The sequence below is a fragment of the Giraffa tippelskirchi genome, chromosome 7 (genome assembly GCF_054371585.1).
Source record: "Giraffa tippelskirchi isolate mGirTip1 chromosome 7, T2T-mGirTip1v1.2.pri, whole genome shotgun sequence".
In the NCBI taxonomy this organism is placed as follows: domain Eukaryota; kingdom Metazoa; phylum Chordata; class Mammalia; order Artiodactyla; family Giraffidae; genus Giraffa; species Giraffa tippelskirchi.
The window spans coordinates 93,195,343-93,217,029 of record NC_137281.1 but is presented as its reverse complement, the minus strand read 5'-3'; the positions used below and the strand labels follow the sequence as shown (position 1 = coordinate 93,217,029).

Genomic DNA, 21,687 nt, shown 5'->3' with positions numbered 1-21,687 from the left:
TGAGCAAATATCAAGGCCTGTCCTCAAAGACTGGAAGAAAATGAAGATAAAGGATACTGGAAAGGAAATAAGATAAAGCCACGTTTAACCCAACAAAACCTAGGTTGCCACCTGCAAAACAGCTCACTTAGGTTATAGCTCAAGTCATGTTGATTTTTCATTGAAAAAGGATGAGCTTATTTCTCTCATCAGAGTAAATGCTCTCATTTCAGACAAACCGAGGAAACTGGTGACTCGCTGACCTCAAATTCAGTGAATGCCTATGAGGGGTTGGCCTGGTCCTCGGTATGAAGGAAGGAGAACTCACAGCTGATATGACCTGGTGTTGTGCCAGTCTGTGCAGAATTAGAAGATGGATTATTGTGGATTTGTTTTCCTTTAGGAATTAGGGCTGGCACTGGCTTAGCTTCAGTGCAGCTGAGGTATTAACTGAAATGCATTTCTATCTTAACAGCAGCATCCCATTTAGCCCAGTGACTTTGGGGTGACTTCCAAAACAGTCTCATCAGAATAAGTTGGCAGATTAGGGCTAATTTGCATGTCAGAACTGCAGGCAAGGAGAAAAGAAATGCATGACATTGGTCCTCCTCCCGCTCGCTGCAGAAGATGAAACTGCACAGTAGTTTGAGGTGGGCAAATGAGTATTGGTTGAACTTTCAGATGGATCTCCTTTAGTCAGCTAGCTTCAGGAAGATTCAAAGCAGTGTAAAACCTTCATGACTAGGTAAAAATATGCCACCATGTCTGGCCACGCATGATGCTGGAAGGCTTTCTAGGTTCCACGTCAGCTCTGATTTGAAGTCTTTCCCCTATCTCCTTACCTGTTTGGTGAATTCACGCAGTTCAGTCGGAGCAAATATGTGCACATGTACTGAGCATGACTCCCTCTAGATGGCCATCCCCTTAACTGAGAAGTCTCCTAGCTCTGGAAGGCTCAGCTTTCTTATCTGCAAAATGGGACTTAGCCTCCACATCTCATGATTGCTGTAAGGATTAGAGCAATAACGTGTGATAACACATGTGAAAATGGCTTATAAACTCTACAAACATTGGCTTTCATTTTACCCTCTCTCCTTGCCTAGAACCCAAACAGAATGTGTCCTATTCAGCTGCCTGGAAACTGGGGAATGGACAGCTGAGTCAGCGACCCAAAGACTTACTCTCTCATGGTCTTCTTGGCTTTTGCTTCCATCAATCAGCACTTATCAAAAGAATGTATGCATTAGAGCAGGAGACATTTGATTTACAGAAGCATGGATTTCTTGCAGGGGTGGGACTAAAAATACTTTTTCAGATGCAATTCAATTTGTTAGTAGCTCCTAATTTTTACCTGTCCATCCTTGCCAAGCCAGTTCTGCACAGATCTGTCCTTTAAACACACATAGAAAACCCCAACACAGTACCATGCAAATAAGCACTACTACACGCAGAATCAGTCTTACAAATGGACAGCCAGGTGATCACCCATATTCTGTAATATGGGAATGCTGCTGAGGTTTTTCTGCTGTAAAATACCTCTCTACTAACTTGGGCTATATTCCCCAGATGCCACCATTACGGAGTTGTTCACTTTAAAAAATTTTTTAAAAAATTTGTCTTTATTTGGCTGCAACAGCTCTTAGTGGCAGCATGCAGATCTTCATTGTGGCGCAAAGACTCTCTAGTTGTGGCACAAGAGCTCAGCAGTGGCAGCACACAGGCTTAGTTGCTCTGCAGCATGTGTGATCTTAGTTCCCTGGCCAGGGTTAGAACTCACATCCCCTACATTGCAAGGTGGATTCTTAACTACTGGACCACGAGGGAAGTCCCTGGAGTTGGCCACTTAACTATAGAATTGTCCCTTTTAAAAAGCAAATATTTTTTAGAAAGGTAATATTTTGCAACAACCAGATATTAACAAGTTTGTGTATATTTCTTTATATCTTTTCTAAAGTGCAGCCAGGAGCTTCCTTTAATCTAGTAGAACAGGGAGGGGTACTGAGGACACAGAAAAGGATGTAGGATGTATCAAAGAAAAGAATATTTCCATTCCATTCCATTTACTGTTCTGTAGCACTTTATAGTGGATTCTTGGCTATCTCCTCAGCTTTATGTCAAATGCACCCTGGGGAGTATTCATTTGATTGGTCAACCCCAGGCCTCATGTCCATTCCCTATCTGCAGAGTTGGGGATATAAAACTGCCAAGGTTTTCACTTCTTGAGTGGGAGAGGTACCCTGTCTTATGTTAAAAAAACAAAATCCCTCTGGGTAAATTTCAAGAATCTTACTGGCTCTATTCAGCAATTCCTGAATCAGGCAATATCCAATCTGGCAGAGAGAAAGGCGTTCTGAAGAGCTGAACAAAGAGAGATCTTTATAGGCCAAAGTGAGCAGAAACAAAGAAGTTATCCTGGGTCAAATTTGTTGATTGGTTGAAGCAGAGTTTGTTTCCGTATATGGAACAAAGGGAAATCTTAAAGCCAGGTCAGGTAACTTGTGCTAAGTAGGCAAGAGCTGATTGGCTGGCCTAGGCCTGCCTTTTCTGGGAGAGTTGCATATAGAATCTTAGTTTGGGCTTGCTGATGTGAGGCTTAGCATGAGTGACTCCATCTTGGGCCCAGTCTGGTTACTTTGATAGCATCAAGACTCATATAGTGAATAATTCCCTCAAATATAAAAAGGAGTGAAATGATAGACAGTTTCCAAAATGACAAATGCCCCTTATTCACCTTTCATGTGTCAAGTACTGTGTTCAATTCCAGGGATAAAACATGGCCACTGTCCTTAAGTAATTGATAGTGAAATGGGAGAAACAGACATGTCAGGGGACAGCTACACAGCCGTGCCCATTATGACAGTACTTAATAGAGTGCAAAAAGTACTATTGGATCCCGCTGCAGAGAGTGACTAAAACCCAGGAAACTGGAAAAGGCCACAGTGAGGGAACACCATTTGAAATGAGTCTTGAAGGATCAGTAGAGTTTGCCTCCTGCAGAAGAGAGGGAGGTAACTACCTTTCTTATGTGGGGAAGATAGCTTGTACAAAGGTATGCAGTCATAAAAAGTGAACTCGGAATTCTTTGTTATAATCAACTTCCACTGCTTTTGGCCAACTGAATTTTGTTTTAATTTTTATTTACTTATTCATTTATTTTTGGCTGTGCTGGGTCTTCATTGCTGCACGCAGGCTTTCTCTAGGTATAGGAAGTGGAGTTTACTCTCTAGTTGCGGTGCACCGGCTTTTCATTGCGGTGGCTTCTCTTATGGCAGAGCACAGGTTCTAGGGCACTCAGGCTTAGTTGCCCTTTGGTATGTGGAATCTTCCTGGACCAGGGATTGATCCTGTATCCCCTTAACTGGCAGGCTGATTCTTAGCCACTGGATCATCAGGGAAGTGTGGCCAACTTAATTTGAAAATGAATTCATGAGATGCTAGGTGATAGCTCAGAGTTAACAGAAAGCCTGGAAACTGAGGCTGGAAAACTGACAGGAATCAAGGGATTGGAGCTAAAGGGCTGGATCTTGCCCTAGTAGCAGCTTGTCAGCATCCCACCATTGTCCTTTAACATAGAATGTTGCTGTCACTGCCACTGGCAGAATGGATTATCAGTGCCCTCTGCATCTTTCAAAGTCCGGGCCAGAACACTCAAGTCACCAAACCAGAGGGTACACCCATATTTTCACCACTCCCCACTGAGAATGCCCTTGGACTCCCACCCAAACTCACCACTTTGGATTCTCCCCAAATATGAAAAGGGTTTGTAAACTGAGCAGCCAAAAAATTAATAAATAAAACTGACAGATGTCCTCAGCAAAGAGTGTGGCCTAATCTGAGACTATTCAGGAGTTCTGCTTGTTAGATCCTAGGGTAGTGGAGGAAAAGGATGCTAGAGGAGGTTGGAGAGAGAAGAAACCAAATTTTTGAAAACTTGCATGACCACCTCATTAATTTGAACTTTCTCCCATAGGCAGAGAGGGTCAGCAGAGATAGTAACAGCCAAATGACTGTGTGCAATTCCTGTCTTTCCAGAAAGATAATGTTCGTGGCAATGTGGACAGTGAACAGGAATGGAAAGAGATGGGTTTCTGGAGGGTGAGTCAGGGCTTGTTGCTGGATTGCAAATGAGAGACACAGAGATCTTGGGCTAAGGCAGTGGTGGGGCTGGAACTGAATGACAATTAGTGGGATTTGATCAACTTGAGGTTGCACAGATTTTACCAGCTTCACTCCCCTGCTCAATGACTTCAGCATGGAGAGTAGTACAGAGCCAGGAAGCAGCTTCAGATAAAGAAGCCTATCTTTCCCACTTGTCTATGCCTACCCCAGGAGCCAGCAGAGGTACTTGTGGTTCAGGGCAGAGAGGAGATCCTTTGTGTTTCCTCATCAAGGCAGGACCCTGTATTCTGAGACTCTTTAAACACTCTCAACTGCTGGACTTTACTGGCCTAGAAGAACTGAAGGTGTGGTGATGACCTGGTACCCTGCTGAGAACTCCATACCTGCTCCACAGCCAGCTCATTTCAGAAGAGTGGACCTTAAGTTCTCAGCAGTCTTGATCTGTATATTGTCACCCTGCTTATTTAACTTCTATGCAGAGTACATCATGTGAAATGCTGGGCTGGATGAAGCACAAGCTGGAATCAAGATTGCAGGAGAAATGTCAATAACCTCAGATATGCAGATGACCCCAACCTTATGGCAGAAAGCAAAGAGGAACTAAAGAGCCTGTTGATGAAGGTGAAAGAGGAGAGTGAAAAAGCTGGCTTAAGACTCAACATTCAAAAAACAAAGATCATGGCATCCAATCCCATCACTTGATGGCAAATAGATGGGAAACAGTGACAGACTTTATTTTCTTAGGCTTCAAAGTCACTGTAGATGGTGACTGCAGCCATGAAATTAGAAGACGCTTCTTCCTTGCAAGAAAAGCTATGTCAAACAGCATATTAAAAAGCAGAGATATCACTTTGCCGACAAAGATCCATAGAGTCAAAGCACTTGCCTGATAGATCAGCTGGTAAAGAATCTGCCTGTAATGAGGAGACCCCAGTTCGATTCCTGGGTCAGGAAGATCCACTGGAGAAGGAATAGACTACCCACTCCAGTATGCTTGGTCTTCCCTTGTGACTCAGCTGCTAAAGAATCCAGTTGCAATGCAGGAGACCTGGGTTTGATCCCTAGGTTGGGAAGATCCCCTGGAGAAGGGAAAGGCTACCCACTCCAGTAGTCTAGCCTGGAGAATTCCATGGACTGTATAGTCCATGGAGTCGCAAAGAGTTGGACATGACTGAGCAACTTTCACTTTCACTTTTCATGTTTTTTTCCAGCAGTCATGCACGGATATAAGAGTTGGACCATAAAGAAGGCTGAGCACCGAAGAATGGATGTTTCTGAACTGTAGTGTTGGAGGAGAAGACTCTTGAGAGTTCTTTGGACTGCAAGGAGATCAAACCAGTCAATCCTAAAGGAAATCAATCCTGAATATTCACCGGAAAGACTGATACTGAAGCTGAAACTCCAATACTTTGGCTACCTGATGTGAAGAAGTGACTCATTGGAAAAGAACCTGATGCTGGGAAAGATTGAAAGCAGGGAGAGAAGGGGAGGACAGAGGATTAAATGATTGGATGGAATCACTGCTCAATGGACATGAATTTGAGCAAGTTCCAGGAGGTGGTGATGGATGGGGAAGCCTGGCATGCTGTAGTCCAAGGGGGCACAAGGAATTGGAACAACAACAATTCTTGAGAGCTTTATTGCCTGAATTAATTTCACTCTCTCATCCATTCTATGGGCTGCTGCTGCTGCTGCTGCTGCTAAGTTGCTTCAGTCGTGTCCGACTCTGTGCAACCCCATAGATGGCAGCCCACCAGGCTCCCCCATCCCTGGGATTCTCCAGGCAAGAATACTGGAGTGGGTTGCCAGTTCCTTCTCCAATGCATGAAAGTGAAAAGTGAAAGTGAAGTCGCTCAGTCGTGTCTGACTCCTAGTGACCCCATGGACTGCAGCCTACAAGGCTCCTCCATCCATGGGATTTTCCAGGCAAGAGTACTGGAGTGGGGTGCCATTGTATTCTCCGATTCTATGGGCTAAATGTTATTATAATCCACATTTTATGTGTTACTAAGCTGAAACACAAAATTAAGTAACCTGTGCAAGTTTAGAAAACTGACAAGTAGGAAAAGCAAGACTTAAGTCCAGGAATCTGGCTTCAGAGGCCATACTCAGCAACCCCTCAAGAAAGGAAAAGGAAAGAAGGAAGTGATCCCAAAATGCTGTGCCTATTAGCCCTACAGTCCATATTGATATGACTGAGAACACCATGGTGGCCATGTTCTGAAGCAAGGTCAGCAGTGGTCTTCGTACCTGAAAACAAATGCCCCCCAGGCAAATGCAGAGGCTTTCCAAGTGTATTGAGGGTGCAGTCAATTTTAAGGGGACTGATTTCCATGTCCTCACCTTCCATGTGTTCTTTCCTAACATAGATCTTCTTCAGAACTTACCAGCATTGACAGGCAGGCTCTCCTTCCCATTTCCCTTCCATTTACACTAAAAAAGCACACCTCTTGTCCTTCCCAACTATTGATTATCCCAGGTTGTAGGGCCTCAGACAAAGGGACAATTGGAAATTCTGGAGCTGAGAAAGCAAATAACTCTAATGATTGGACAACATAGTCTTTAGAAATAAATGTTTCCGATACTTGGCTTTCAACAAGACTAAAACACTACCTAATAGAGATAAGAAGGAGACAACAGAGGATGAGATGGTTGGATGGCATAACCGAATCAATGGACATGAGTTTGGGTAAACTCTGGGAATTGGTGATGGACAGAGAGGCCTGGCATGCTGCAGTTCATGGGGTCGCAAAGAGTCGGACATGACTGAGCAACTGAACTGAACTGAACTGAATAGAGATAATGGATCACTAAAAATAATTGTTGATGCTAGAGCACTACAGGACTTCTGGCATATAATTCAGGAGTCTGAGAATTGGATGACACTCCCATAGAGAAGGGCTTCCCAGGTAGCACTAGTGGTGAAGAACCCACCTGCCAATGCAGGAGACATGAGATATGAGTTCAATCCTTGGGTCAGGAAGATCCCCAGGAGGGCATGGCAATCCCTCTGGTATTCCTGCCTGGAGAATCCCATGGATAGAGGAGCCTGGTGGGCTACAGTCCATAGGGTCACAAAGATTGGACTATAACAGCTTAGCATGCATGGATGCTTATAAAAATACCTCTTCAGGTATGTAAATATGTGAACAAGATTATTTAGTACTTATATCTGTTAAAATGGAACTCGGAATATAATTTTACCTTCATTTGAAATATACACCCACAGGTATATAGCACTGTTCAGCCACGGATATTTGACTAATTGGAGGTTGGAGGTGACACCCACTAGAGAAGTATTTCCAAAACTTTTACTTTTATCCTTCTTTTAATTGAAGTATGGTTGATTAACAATATCATGTTAATTTCAGATATACAGCACAGTGATAAAGTTATACACACACACACACACACACATATTCTTTTTCAGATTCTTTTCCCCTATATGTTATTACAAAATATTGAGAATAGTTCCCTGTGCTATACAGGAGGTCCTTGTTGGTTCTGTATTTTAGTTATAGTAGTGTGAATATTTTAATCTCAACTTCTGAATGTATTTCACCCTCCTTTCCCCTTTAGTAACCATAAGTTTGTTTTCTATGTCTGTGAGTCTCTTTCTGTCTTGGAAATAAGTTTATCTGTATTTTTAAAAAATTTTTTAAAGTGAGCCAGCCAAAGAAAGATATCATGTGATATGCCTTATTTGTGTAATCTACTTTTACCTTTAACAATCATAAAATTTATAATATAATTATATTGTCTTGATATATTACACACCAATGGTCATTTTGATGATACCTCAATGCAGAAAACTGCTTTTAACACTTAGACAAAATGTTCTCAAGCTTTATTTGTGTCATAGCACTTTTATTGAACCAGAAGTATTTCCACTTAATGATATTTATACCCTAATAACATAGTAGACATTTGCAAAAATTCAACACATAAAGTGAAAAGAAAAATAATATTTCTATTTCATTCTTAAATAACCACAATTACTTAATGAGGTGTGTGCACCTGTTGTACTCTGCACAGCTTCTTAAACCCGGGGGTCAGATTGGGCACCACACCTTCATCTCCTGCCCCACACTGACTTTGTGCTGACTTGCTTTCAAATCACAGCAACTGCTGAAAAACCAGTTTTTCAAAAATATAACCTCATCAAAGGAATGTAGAAGCTGTAAACTACTTCTAAACTGGTAGTTGACACAGTGTTTCCCTTGCAAATTTAAAATATCCCACAGTCCTCCCGTGAATTCACTGAAAAGCTCCTGGCACACCTAAGTAGTTTGGGAGTAGCTGTCTTAGAGCCTTAGATTCACAGGAAATGATTCCTTTAATTTCAATTTATGCATCTCTTTTGTTGCAGAGAAAATGGTTGTAGCATTAATAAGACTTACAAGCATAAACTACATTTTGTTGGAATAATATTCCATGGAAGAAGCAGAATGTAAGTACCCTTTTTCATGTGTCTTTTTAAAAAGATGCTATTATGTATCAATTTGATATGGTGTTTAAATATCATTGGATACATTTAAAGGAATGATATGACCTTTATTTTAAAATATTTATTTTTCAATATCAGAATTAATGACATATTAGCTGTCACATGTTTTGCCACTGTTTAAATTTATGATTAAATATTTACATGTCAACCTATGTGTGAAGGGGCTGTATTTTTCAAAATTCTTTTAGGGCAGGGCTTCTCAACTTTAGCACCATCGGCACTTGGGAAAGCTGTGCCGGTCTTTGCTGGAAGGGCTGATCTGTCTGGTAGGCTGCTTATTAGCAGCAGTTCTGGCCTCTTTCCACTAAGTTCAATTCAGTCTTTCAGTCGTGTCCGACTCTTTGCAACCCCATGAATCGCAGCACGCCAGGTCTCCCTGTCCATCACCAACTTCTGGAGTTTACCCAAACCCATGTTCATCAAGTCGGTGATGCCATCCAACCATCTCAGCCTCTGTCATTCCCTTCTCCTCCTGCCCCCAATCCTTCCCAGCATTAGGGTCTTTTCCAATGAGTCAACTCTTCGCATGAGGTAGCCAAAGTATTGGAGTTTCAGCTTCAACATCAGTCCTTCCAATGAACACCCAGGACTGATCTCCTTTAGGATGGACTGGTTGGATCTCCTTGCAGTCCAAGGGACTCTCAAGAGTCTTCTCCAACACCACAGTTCAAAAGCATCAATTTTTCAGCTCTCAGCTTTCTTCACCGTCCAACTCTCACATCCATACATGACCACTGGAAAAACTAGAGCCTTGACTAGACGGACCTTTGTTGGCAAAGTAATGTCTCTGCTTTTAAATATGCTATCTAGGTTGGTCATAACCTTCCTTCCAAGGAGTAAGCATCTTTTAATTTCATGGCTGCAATCACCATCAGCAGTGATTTTGGAGCCCAAAAAAATAAAGTCTGACACTGTTTCCACTGTTTCCCCATCTATTTCCCATGAAGTGATGGGACCAGATGCCATGATCTTAGTTTTCTGAACGTTGAGCTTCAAGCCAACTTTTTCACTCTCCTCTTTTACTTTCATTAACAGGCTCTTTAGTTCTTCTTCGCTTTCTGCCATAAGGGTGGTGTCATCTGCATATCTGAGGTTATTGATATTTCTCCCAGTAATCTTGATTCCAGCTTGTGTTTCTTCCAGCCCAGCTTTTCTCATGATGTACTCTGCATCTAAGTTAAATAAGCAGGGTGACAATATACATCCTTGACGTACTCCTTTTCCTATTTGGAACCAGTCTGTTGTTCCATGTCCAGTTCTAACTGTTGCTTCCTGACCTGCATGCAGGTTTCTCAAGAGACAGGTCAGATGGTCTGGTATTCCCATCTCTTTCAGAATTTTCCACAGTTTATTGTGATCCACACAGTCAAAGGCTTTGGCATAGTCAATAAAGCAGAAATAGATGTTTTTCTGGAACTCTCTTGCTTTTTCGATGATCCAGCAGATGTTGGCAATTTGATCTCTGGTTCCTCTGCCTTTTCGAAAACCAGCTTGAACATCTGGAAGTTCATGGTTCACGTATTGCTGAAGCCTGAGTTGGAGAATTTTGAGCATTACTTTACTAGCGTGTGAGGTGAGTGCAATTGTGTGGTAGTTTGAGCATTCTTTGGCATTGCCTTTCTTTGGGATTGGAATGAAAACTGACCTTTTCCAGTCTTGTGGCCGCTGCTGAGTTTTCCAAATTTGCTGGCATATCGAGTGCAGCACTTTCACAGCATCACCTTTGAGGATTTGAAATACCACTGGAATTCCATCACCTCCACTAGCTTTGTTCGTAGTGATGCTTTCTAAGGCCCACTTGACTTCACATTCCAGGATGTCTGGCTCTACGTGAGTGATCACACCATCGTGATTATCTGGGTCATGAAGAGCTTTTTTGTACAGTTCTTCTGTGTATTCTTGCCACCTCTTCTTAATATCTTCTGCTTCTGTTAGGTCCATACCATTTCTGTCCTTTATTGAGCCCATCTTTGCATGAAATGTTCCCTTGGTATCTCTAATTTTCTTGAAGAGATCTCTAGTCTTTCCCATTCTGTTGTTTTCCTCTATTTCTTTGCATTGATCGCTGAGGAAGCCTTTCTTATCTCTCCTTGCTATTCTTTGGAACTCTGCATTCAGATGGGAATATCTTTCCTTTTCTCCTTTCCTTTTTGCTTCTCTTCTTTTCCCAGCTGTTTGTAAGGCCTCCTCAGACAGCCATTTTGCTTTTTTGCATTTCTTTTCCATGGGGACGGTCTTGATCCCTGTCTCCTGTACAATGTCACGAACTTCTGTCCATAGTTCATCAGGCACTGTCTCCACTAAAGCCGGTAGTATTTCCCCTGACCGTTGTGACAACCAGAAATGTCTTTAGATAGTGCCAAATGTCTGGGACGAGGGTGGCAAAACATCCCAATTGACAGCCATTGTTTTTGTTGTGTTTAAGCAAAAAGGTATAAAGACCATAATCTAGGCTTGACTTACATGAGAAGCAATAAAGCATAATCCTTAGGAATTTATGTTTTAGAACTTCTGGTCCTACTCTTACTTGCCTTGGATGAGATAGCTGATTTCTCTAAACCCATCTCTTCATCTATAACCAGAAACAAACTTTATTAGTACTCCAGAGAGTTGTTGTGAGCCTTAGATGAGAATATCTTTGTGAGAGCCATAGTGAACCTGACACACAGTAACCTGTTGATAGATCTTAGGCATAAATAGTTATTCCCAACACTTCTTCAGTATGTACTTCCCTATGGAGGCTCCTTGTCTATAGCATCATCTGCCTAAACTCCTCTGTCTTGATATTCAGAACTTTTATCATCTGTCCCCACACTGTCAAGCTAGCCTTATGCCCTAGTGAGGAAAGTATTGCACACCAGACTCAAAATGATGCAGTCTGATATCTTGTCTGAGTCTAGTGTCTGATTTTGTCACCAGGGACCGGTGTGATCCACTTGGCCTATCTCCTGGTGTGTGTGTGTGTGTGTGTGTGTGTGTGAGAGAGAGAGAGAGAGAGAGAGAGAGATGGTGTGTGTGTTTGTGTATGTGTTAGGAGGTATGCAACAAGACATCAGTTCATTTCAATCGCTCAGTTATGTCCAATTCTTTGTGACCCCATGGACTACAGCATGCCAGGCTTCCCTGTCCATCACCAACTCCTAGAGCTTGCTCAAACTCATGTCCATTAAGTCAGTGATGCCATCCAACCATCTCATCCTCTGTCACCCACTTCTCCTCCTGCCTTCAATCTTTCCCAGCATCGAGGTCTTTTCCAATGAGTCAGTTCTTCCCATCACATGGCCAAAGTATTGGAGTTTCAGCTTCAGCATCAGTCTTTCCAATGAATATTCAGGACTGATTTCCTTTAGGATGGGCTGGTTGTATCTCCTCGCAGTCCAAGAGACTCTCAGGAGTCTTCTCCAACACCACAGTTCTAAAGCATCATTTCTTCAGCACTCAGCCTTCTTTATAATCCAACTCTCACATCCATACATGACTACTGGAAAATCCATAGCTCTGACTATATGGACCTTTGTCAGCAAAGTAATGTCTCTGCTTTTTAGTACATTAAGTTTGTCATACCTTTTCTTCAAGGAGCAAGTGTCTTTTAATTTCATGGCTGCAGTCATCATCTGCAGTGATTTTGAAGCCCAAGAAAATAAAGTCTGTCACTGTTTCCATTTTTTCGCCATCTATTTGCCATGAAGTGATGGGACCGGATGCCATGATCTTCATTTTTTGAATGTTGAGTTTTAAACCATCTTTTTCACTCTCCTCTTTCACCTTCATCAAGAGGCTCTTGAGTTCCTCTTTGCTTTCTTCAATAAAGGTGGTGTCATCTGCATATCTGAGGTTATTGATATTTCTCTCAGCAATCTTGATTCCAGCTTGTGCTTCATCCAGCCCAGCATTTCTCATGATGTATTCTGCATAAAAGTTAAATAAGCAGGGTGACAATATACATCCTTGACGTACTCCTTTCCCAGTTTGGAACCAGTCTGTTGTTCCATGTCTGGTTCTAACTGTTGCTCTTGACCTGCATACAGATTTCTTAGGAGGCAGGTCAGGTGGTCTGGTATTCTCATCTCTTGAAGAATTTTCCACAGTTTGTTGTGATCCACACAGTCAAAGGCTTTAGCGTAGTAAATGAAGCAGAAGTTTTTCTGGAGTTCTCTTGCTTTTCCTATGCTTCAACAGATGTTGGCAATTTGATCTCTGGTTCCTCTGCCTTTTCTAAATACAGCTTGAATATCTGGGAGTTCTCAGTTCACATACTGTTGAAGCCTAGCTTGGAAATTTTTGAGCATTACTTTGCTAGCATGTGAGATGACTGCAATTCTGCGGTAGTTTGAACATCCTTTGGGATTGGGATGAAAACTGACCTTTTCTAGTCCTGTGGCCACTGCTGAGTTTTCCAAATTTGCTGGCATATTGAGTGCAGCATTTTAACAGCATCATCTTTTACGATTTGAAATAGCTCAGCTGGAATAGTGTCATCTCCACTCTTTTGTATGATCCTTCCAAAGGCCCACTTGACTTTGCATTCTAGGATGTCTAGCTCTAGGTGAGTGATCACACCATCGTGGTTATCTGGGTCATTAAGATCTTTTTTGTATAGTTCTCCAGTGTATTTTTGCCACTTCTTAATATCTTCTGCTTCTATTAGGTCCATTGCATTTCTCTCCTTAATTGTGCCCATCTTTGAATGAAATGTTCCCTTGGTATCTCTAGTTATCCTGAAGAGATCTCTGCTGCTGCTGCTGCTGCTGCTAAGTTGCATCAGTCGTGTCCAACTCTGTGCGACCCCATGGACTGCAGCCTACCAGGTTCCTCTGATCTTGGGATTTTCCAGGCAAGAGTACTGGAGTGGGTCGCCAGTGCCTTCTCCGGAAGAGATCTCTAGTCTTTCCCATTCTATTGTTTTCTTCTGTTTCCTCTATACCAAGCTAGACTTGTTAATCTCAAATTGTCTCATTGAACTTAAGTTAAGTGAAAATTGCTCAGTTGTGTCCGACTCTGTGAGTCTGAGGACTGAACAGTCCATGGAATTCTCCATGCCAGAATACTGGAGTGGGTAGCCTTTCCTTTCTCCAGGGGACCTTCCCAACCCAGGGATTGAACCCAGGTCTCCTGCATTGCAGGTGGATTCTTTACCAACTGAGCCACAAGGGAAGCCCAAGAATACTGGAGTGGGGAGCCTATCCCTTTTCCAGGGGATCTTCCCAACCCAGTAATCGAACCAGGGTCTCCTGCATTGCAGGTGGGTTCTTTACCAACTGAGCTATCAGGGAACTTAAGAAAGAGGAGAAGGAAAGGAAAAGGAGAGGAAGAAGAATTCAGAAAGGAGAACTCTGTAGACCGTAGCATGAAATTCTCTTCTTAAGGCAAGACTCTCGGTTTGATGTCTTCCAGGCCAGACTCCCTGCCTTTATCTATGCTGTCCCTGCTCCTCTCTGCTATTCTGATTCCCTCAAGCCAGTTTAGATTCCACTCTCCTAAACCTGCTCTGCTCACACAGTTGTCTCTCACCTCTCTAAACTCCTTTAGCACTGATGATCTGTATCACACAGTGTAGCACTTAATTACATACCCTTGGGTCACTCCCCTTGTTTCTTGTGTCTGTTGCATGGCCCCATTGAGATGAGTTCTTTAGGGCAGAAAGTACCTTACATCCTTTTTAGTATGTGTGTGTGATGCTCAAATAACAGCACGCAGCATTGAACCAATACGGGTTAATCAGTTAATTGTCTGGATCATATTTTGGTGTGTGCTACTCATGACATGTGTGTCTTAGGAAAGTCTATTCAGAAATTATCATGGGATTTGAAAATAAATAGCCCCTCAAAGTTGTACATGCATAGTCAGGCAAGGCTATGTTGTGGAAATTCCCCAGTTGTTTCACATTTAGTATTTCCTTCTGTGATTGAACACTGATGGGAAGGACAGGGAACATTAGACACCCAAGCTCCTCTTGTTCGTGTACGTTTATAGTCTCTAAGTGTGCTCTCCTAAGTAATTCCCTCAACTGTGGTTCATTAACAGCCGTTAACAATCCCCTTCTGGCCTTAATTAATTACCTTGCTTTGGAGTTAAAGTGGGAGAATGGTTGTCAAGGGCATTATTTGCTCAATTACCCAAAAGCCATAGATAATGTGTGGTAATGAATTGGAAGATGGAACACCCAGCCCTTCTCCAACCTCACGATGGTAAAATAGTTCTGCCCTTTAACGTGTGTAATGCCAGCCCTTAGAAAGAACTTGTATTCAGGACGACCCTAAATGAAATAATAGGACGTAATATCTTCATTTTCAGTTATCGTAATATCTTCCAGCAGAAACACTAAAATTCTACATTAATGACAGGGCTCAGTTTTTTAGATGATTCAAGGACCAATTACCAAGGCTTCTTGCTTTTCTTTCATTGCCTACCCCTCCTTATGGTCTGCTTTTTTGGTCATTTCATGGCTATTTCATAACTGGCTTCATCCCTAGGCTAATTATATCTTGTATGGTATAATTAGACCTCTTCTTACAGGGGCTTCTGTTATAAAACTACATTTTACTTTTGTTTGCTTTCTAAAAAGCATATTCTGTTAGGCTTGGGTTTTAAACTGCAAAAGGAACACTTTCTCCTTTTTAAAAGAAAGAAGTGATCTTCATCAGACCAAAGGTAAATCTGATCCTCTTTGAGATAGTTGCTAAGGAGATACTTGGTGTCATGTGGAAAATAACAAGGCTTCAGTGGGTAAAGAGCTAAGGTGCAGAGAAGGAAGACAGAAGCCAAGCACCTCTTCTCTAACAGGAAAGTGAAATAGTGGCATTTTCCTTCTCTAGTAGAAAAATTGTGTTTTTTATGTCCTTGAGATCTTTCTCTTTGTACTTGAACCAAGGGAATCTGAAAGCAAATTTTTTGATTGCATCTTGAGTTGGTCAGTAGTTGTGACTTCCTTCTACCCACCTATAGCAGATTTTGAACTGATAATGGCTTGGGGTCCTGAAACTATGACAGTTCTAGGATCAGTGAAGGGAGTGAGTAGGGATGGGGTTGCATTAAACAGTGGTTGTAAACCACTTAGGAATTCACAGCACTTGAAATGTTGTAATTCTGTACTGTTTTTAGATATAATTATTAGAAAATGTAAGGGCTTCCCAGGCGGCACAGTGGTAAAGAATCCACAGGAGACACAAGAGACATGGGATCAATCCCTGGGTCTTACCTTTTCATTTTCTTGGTGAAAATGAGAGTTTTTGGTGATACAAGAATAGGAATGAAAAATTTGAGTTGTTTTATTATTTTTGTTGTTGTTGTTGTCATAAAGTTATAAAAGAGGGCTTCCCTGGTGGCTCAAATGGTAAACAATGTGCCTGAAATGCAGGAGACCTGGGTTTGACCCCTGGGTTGTTAAGATCGCCTGGAGGAGGAAATGGCAACTCACTCCAATATTCTTGCCTGGAGAATCCCATGGACAGAGGAGCCTGGTGGGCTACAGTCCATAAGAGTTGCAAAGAGTCAGACACAACTGAGTGACTGAGAATAAGGAAATTATTGTTTAAAATTGTAAAATATGTGTAACAATAGGAGTATATCAGCTTGCACTGCTAGCACTGAGAAAGAGTCTCTAACTTTTTGGTGGTGGAAGGGGGGCTCTATGAGGTGTGTGTGCACGGATGTATGTTCATGTATGTGGTTGGTGCATGAGTGTGCAGTATGTGTAATATCCACGTTTGTGGTATGGTGGGGTGTGTGTGTGTGAAGGCTTCACTCAGAAGATAACTCCTGAGCTGAGTCTTGAGGAATGAGTGTCCCAGGCGGATAGAAGGATGAGGACCTTTAAATCGGAATAAACAGCACTTCAGCGGTAGAGAGGCAATGAGGAAACAGAAGCTAGATTCTGCTAAAGGGGAGAGTGCAGGCTGGAAGATGAGACTGGATGAGTGGCTACACATCAGCTTACAAATGCCTTGTCTGCCCATGTGCTGTGTTGTGCTTAGTTGCTCAATCATGTCCGATTCTTTGTGACCCCATGGACTGCAGCCCGTCAGGCTCCTGTCATGGGGCTTCTTCAGGCAAGAATACTGGAGTAAGGTGCCATGCCCTCCTCCAGGGGATCTTCCCGACCCAGGATCAAACCCAGGTCTCACATATTGCTGGCGTATTCTTTACCATCTGAGCCACCAGGGAAGCCCAAGAATACTGGAGTGGGTAGCCTAACCCTTCTCCAGGGGATCTTCCCCACCCAGGAATCAAACCAGGGTCTCCTGAGTTACAGGTGGATTCTTTACCAGCTGCCATATTTGGCCTGAGCTAATACTCACACCTGAGGAGACACCTGAGGAGAGGGCAGCTAGTTTGATCATTGATCAGGTAACTATTAAGCTGGCAGCATGGAGCTCACCCTTCTGTGCTGAGGCCTGGCCTCTCTGCTCCTCGGCCATCTCCTCAGGTTCCCTGGTCCTCAGGAGCTAACCTAAGCTAATTTGTTTAGACTCACTGGATTCAAACTTTGGTCCACTCCCTGAGTCAGCGTGTTACCGCCCATGTGGCAGACACTTTACACTTTGACTCCAGTTGCCAACTCTGAATCTGTTTCTTTTCAGCTGAAGGGCACATCCACATCCTTCCCTAAAATGGAGGTTCCAGATCATTCCTTTTGTACATACCTCACTTCTGTACCTTTCATATCCACCTCCTTGACCAAGTGTTTATTCTTTTATTTATGGCTGCACGGAGTCTTTCACTTTTGCGTGCCGTCTTTCTCTAGTTGAGGGGAGGGGGCGCTACTCTTCATTGTGGTGCAGGGGCTTCTCATCCCGGTGGTTTCTCTTGTTCAGGAGCATGGGCTCTAGGACTTCTGGGCTCCAGTAGATGCAGCGCGTGGGCTTAGTTGCTCCATGGCATGTGAGGTCTTCCCAGACCAGGGATTGAACCCATGTACCCTACATTGGCAGGTGGATTATTAACCACTGGAAGTCCCCAAGTGTTTATTTTGAACATTCTTTTCAGTTCACGACACAAACTTCAAATATCTCTTCTTACCTATTTGAATAAAAGATTTATTTTGCTGTGTTGTGTCTTAAAACATCATTGACTGAAAAACTATATGCCATCCTTCCCCCGACTGTGGCACAATAGGAAATATATTTGGTCTTTGTCCTCAGCAACTTGGGATTTCATGAGTAATAGGAATGTCTTTTGTCATTCATAAGGAGTGCCTTTTGAGCCAACCTGAGCTTATGTTAATGAGGTGACTTAGTTTTGATTCAATGGACATGAGTTTGAGCAAACTCCCAGAGACAGTGAAGGACAGGGAAGCCTGGAGTGCTGCAGTCCATGGGGTCACAAAGAGTCGGACACGACTGAGCGACTGAACAACAAGTGGTCCATAGGTAGCCTCAGGATGCGGCTGGTCACCAGAAAGCCTAAGAGATTAGAAAGCTAGAGTTTTTAGTCCACCTACTGACCACTACTGACCACTACTGACCACTGTAAGGAGTGGCTGCAGATTAAGTCCTATAAGAACTCTTGAACCACAAGAGCCAATGGGCCTCCTTGTTGGTGAACATAACCACATGCTGGTAAGGGTGGTACACCTCAGTTTTGTGAGAACAGAAACTTCTGTGCTCAGCATGCTTCAGAACCTTACCCTATGTGCCTCTTCACCTGTAGCTTTTTTTAATATCCTTTATAACAAACTGATAAAAGTAAGAAAATGTTTGACTTCTGTAAGCTGCTCTAGCAAAATGTTTTAATCCAAGGAGGAATCATGGGAATCACCAATTTAGAGCCAGTGGGTCAGAAACACAGGTAACAACTTGCACTTATAAATGCCATGGGAAGCAAGACAGTCTTGTAGGACTGAACCCTCCACCTGTGGGGTCTGACACTCTCCTGGTAGATAGTGTCAGAGTTGAGTTAAATTTGCAGTATACCCAGTATGCCCACTAAGAATTGGAGAATGGCTTGGTGATGTTAGAAAACATACATCAAACCTGCTAATCAACCACATTTGGCCACTTAGGCCAAGAGGTCTCATTACCGGTGTTTCCCCCATCCTTCATCAGTCATGGTTTGGCACAGTCCTTCTAGAAGATAGAGAAACAAATTTGTAATCTACCAAAGTTCTTCCAGTTCTCATTACTTCATGATTTTATCCCTAGGTTTAATTATTTGCAGCTCATAAATGCAAACAATGAAAGCTAAATAATACTTTTTGCATTATTTCTTTTTCAATTTCTCATCGCTGTATATCACTTTTCTGTGTCAGAGGAAAGCATATTGACACTTTGTCTCATAGAAAGAATGAAATGTCCCCAGGAGCTCCCCAGCTGCCACTCCTGACTCTAGGATAATGAGTGCTGATACACTCACTAGTATCAAGTCATCATCAGCCCAAAATTTTTGCATGGGCTCTCTCATTCTGGGAGGGAAACATAATGTTTAATTAATAATGTCTAAACATATAATGAAAACAGACAGACTTCTTGATTTCAGTAGGCACTTGACATCCAAGAAACTTGACTGTAGTACTGTGAGATGATTTTAGCTCACATTTGATCATATCTCAGCACCTGGCTCAGTTTGGTGATATCACCACTGTCTCTGGAGGTCTGGCACACCTTGGCACCTCATCCAGGTTTCTTGGGAACTCCACATATTTGCAGTTTGAAAAATGATCAGATCTTGTCTTTGTCATTTGGGCTACTATAACAGAAGTATTAATACCATTGACTGGGGGCACCTAAACAACAAACATTTATTTCTCTCAGTCTGGAAGCTGAGAAGTCCAAGAGAAAGGTGCCAGCAGATTTGGGGTCTGGTGAATCCTGTTCCTGGTTTGTAAATAAATGTCTTACTGCTGTGTTCTCACGTGATGGAGAGCTAGACTGAGAAGGGACAGTATAATGGACTGAAGCGTGTCCCCCCAAAATTCATGTTGAAGCCCTAACCCCAGTACCTCAGAATGTGTTTGGAGATAGGGCCTTTGAACAGTGATTAAGTTGAGGAATTTAGAGTCAGCCCTAGTTCAGTCTGATCAAAGTCCTTATGAGAAGAGGAGATTAGGATACACAGAGAGACACTACAGATGCACACGGAATGACCATGTTAGGGCATGGAGAGAAGGTGGCCATCTGCAAACAAACAGGCCTCAGAAGAAACTAATCCTACTAACATCTTCATCTTGGACTTCTAGCCTCCAGAAATGTGAGGAAATTAATTTCTGTCTTTTAAACGACCCAGTCTGTGATATTTTGTTATGGCAGCCTGTGTGGTCAGGCCATTCGAGATGGCTGTTCTCTTGTTCTTGGTGCATCCCCTTGCTCAACTAGCCCCTTCACTCACATGACTATTCAATCCTCACTTGACCATCTAAACCTCTTAATTAGAGGGCATCATCAGTAACTGCCTATGTACCTTCCTCCTGCCCCAGCCACTGGTTTCCCTGGTAACTGATGAGCTTATCTGACATTAATTCCCCTTGTAAATGGGAGCCTCCTTCTCTTCTGAGTAGCGTAGACTCCTGCCCAGGCCTGCCTGCTGTCTGTCCTTCAGAGTCGGGTGTTGCTCCAGGACCTTTTGCTTCAGACTTGTAAGATTCCCTATTCAACAAACCATTAATGTCTCTATTGCTGTCTCTGGGCTCTTTCTTTTGTCTCGTGGCTGGGCAACTGGAAGGCCTGAAAGGTGCAGTGAACACAGCCCTAGCAAATTAATATGTATCCTAATAGACAATTGTTAATAAGCATTTAAACAAATAAAATAAGAAACTTCTTTTCGAGGTTATGATGTAAAGCAGAAATAGAATGACCTAGTGATTTTGCAGTCTTATCCTTGTTTCCAGGGTGTTTGGAGGAAAGCAGTAGTGCCATGAGCCCACTGAGAACTGAATTGGGCTGATTCTGGGTCTGGATTACTGCCACTACTCAGGTGCCTGTGCGTGCATGCCCTTGCTCAGCCATGTCTGACTCTTTGCGACCCTATGTACTATAGCCCGCCAGGCTCCTCTGTCCATGGAATTCTCCAGGCAAGAATATCAGAGTGGGTTGCCATGTCCTCTTGCAGGGGATCTTCCTGACCCAGAGATTGAACCTGCATCTCTTGAGTATCCTGCATTGGCAGGGAGATTCTTTACCATCGCACCACCTGAAAATCCCTATTCAGGCACCTAGTGGACTATGGATCATATGTTTCCACATACTGTAGATCATTTACTGTCTACTGCTTCTTTTCAGTGCCCACTTTGACTTTGAAATGTGTCCTGACTTATATGAGAACTGATACAGTCATCTTTATAGGTAAGTTTGGGTAACGGGCTTTTCTACAAGAAATCTCTTTTGAGCTCGGATCAGAAAATCGAGCAACAGTTTCCCTGGATGATTTGCTGAAGGAGAAAAGGTGCCAAGTGTCAGTGGCAATGTGGCAAGCTCATACCACAAAACAAATGAGCAAGCTAACAAATAAAAAGCAAGGTTTGTTAATGGTACATTGTTATAGGCCTCAGTAACCCCTCCTCCCCATCCGCCTAGAAACACACCATCAGCCTAGAAACACACCATCAGCCTAGAAACCCTCCACCACCTGAGTCCAAGTGCATGCATGGGGTTTCATTTCACCTGACCTCTCTTCCTCCATGTTCTTTCAAAGGGTTTCTAGAGGATTTTAGCTTTGATGATTTGTCCCATTAACCCTGCTTTTTAAAGAAACTCAGGAACTTCCACTGGTGGTCCAGTCTAAGACTGCACTCACAGGGGCTCAAGTTTGATCTCTAGTCAGGGAACTAGATTCCACATGCCACAACTAAGACCTGGCATAGCCAAATAAATAAAAATATTCTTTTTTAAAACTGATTTATTTATTAAAAAAAAAAGGAATTCAGTTTTACTTGCTCCATCTGCATAAATATATATGAGCCTATGGAGGAGATCCCACAGTGTAATGGATCAGCTCCCCTTGACTTCCTGTCTCTGCACAGAGAAGGGAAGGATATTTTCCCTTCCTGCAAGTAAATTTGCTTACCAGCAGAATGAATGCAAATAAAATTTTTAAAGAGTAGCTGTAAAGAAAGAAGATCCTAAGTGTTCTCAGTGCTTACACACACATAC

The 21,687-nt window shown here is 42.7% G+C and overlaps 1 protein-coding gene across 1 annotated transcript in view; it reads left to right on the top strand.

The window, feature by feature from the left end:
• Nucleotides 1-21,687, top strand: part of ARHGAP11A (Rho GTPase activating protein 11A) — a 130,356-nt gene that overhangs the window by 65,895 nt on the left and 42,774 nt on the right. The window contains exons 3-4 of the mRNA XM_081507085.1: nucleotides 8,468-8,548; nucleotides 20,818-20,880. The gene's annotated coding sequence lies outside the window, so the exon portion shown is untranslated. The remainder of the gene's footprint in view (nucleotides 1-8,467; nucleotides 8,549-20,817; nucleotides 20,881-21,687) is intronic.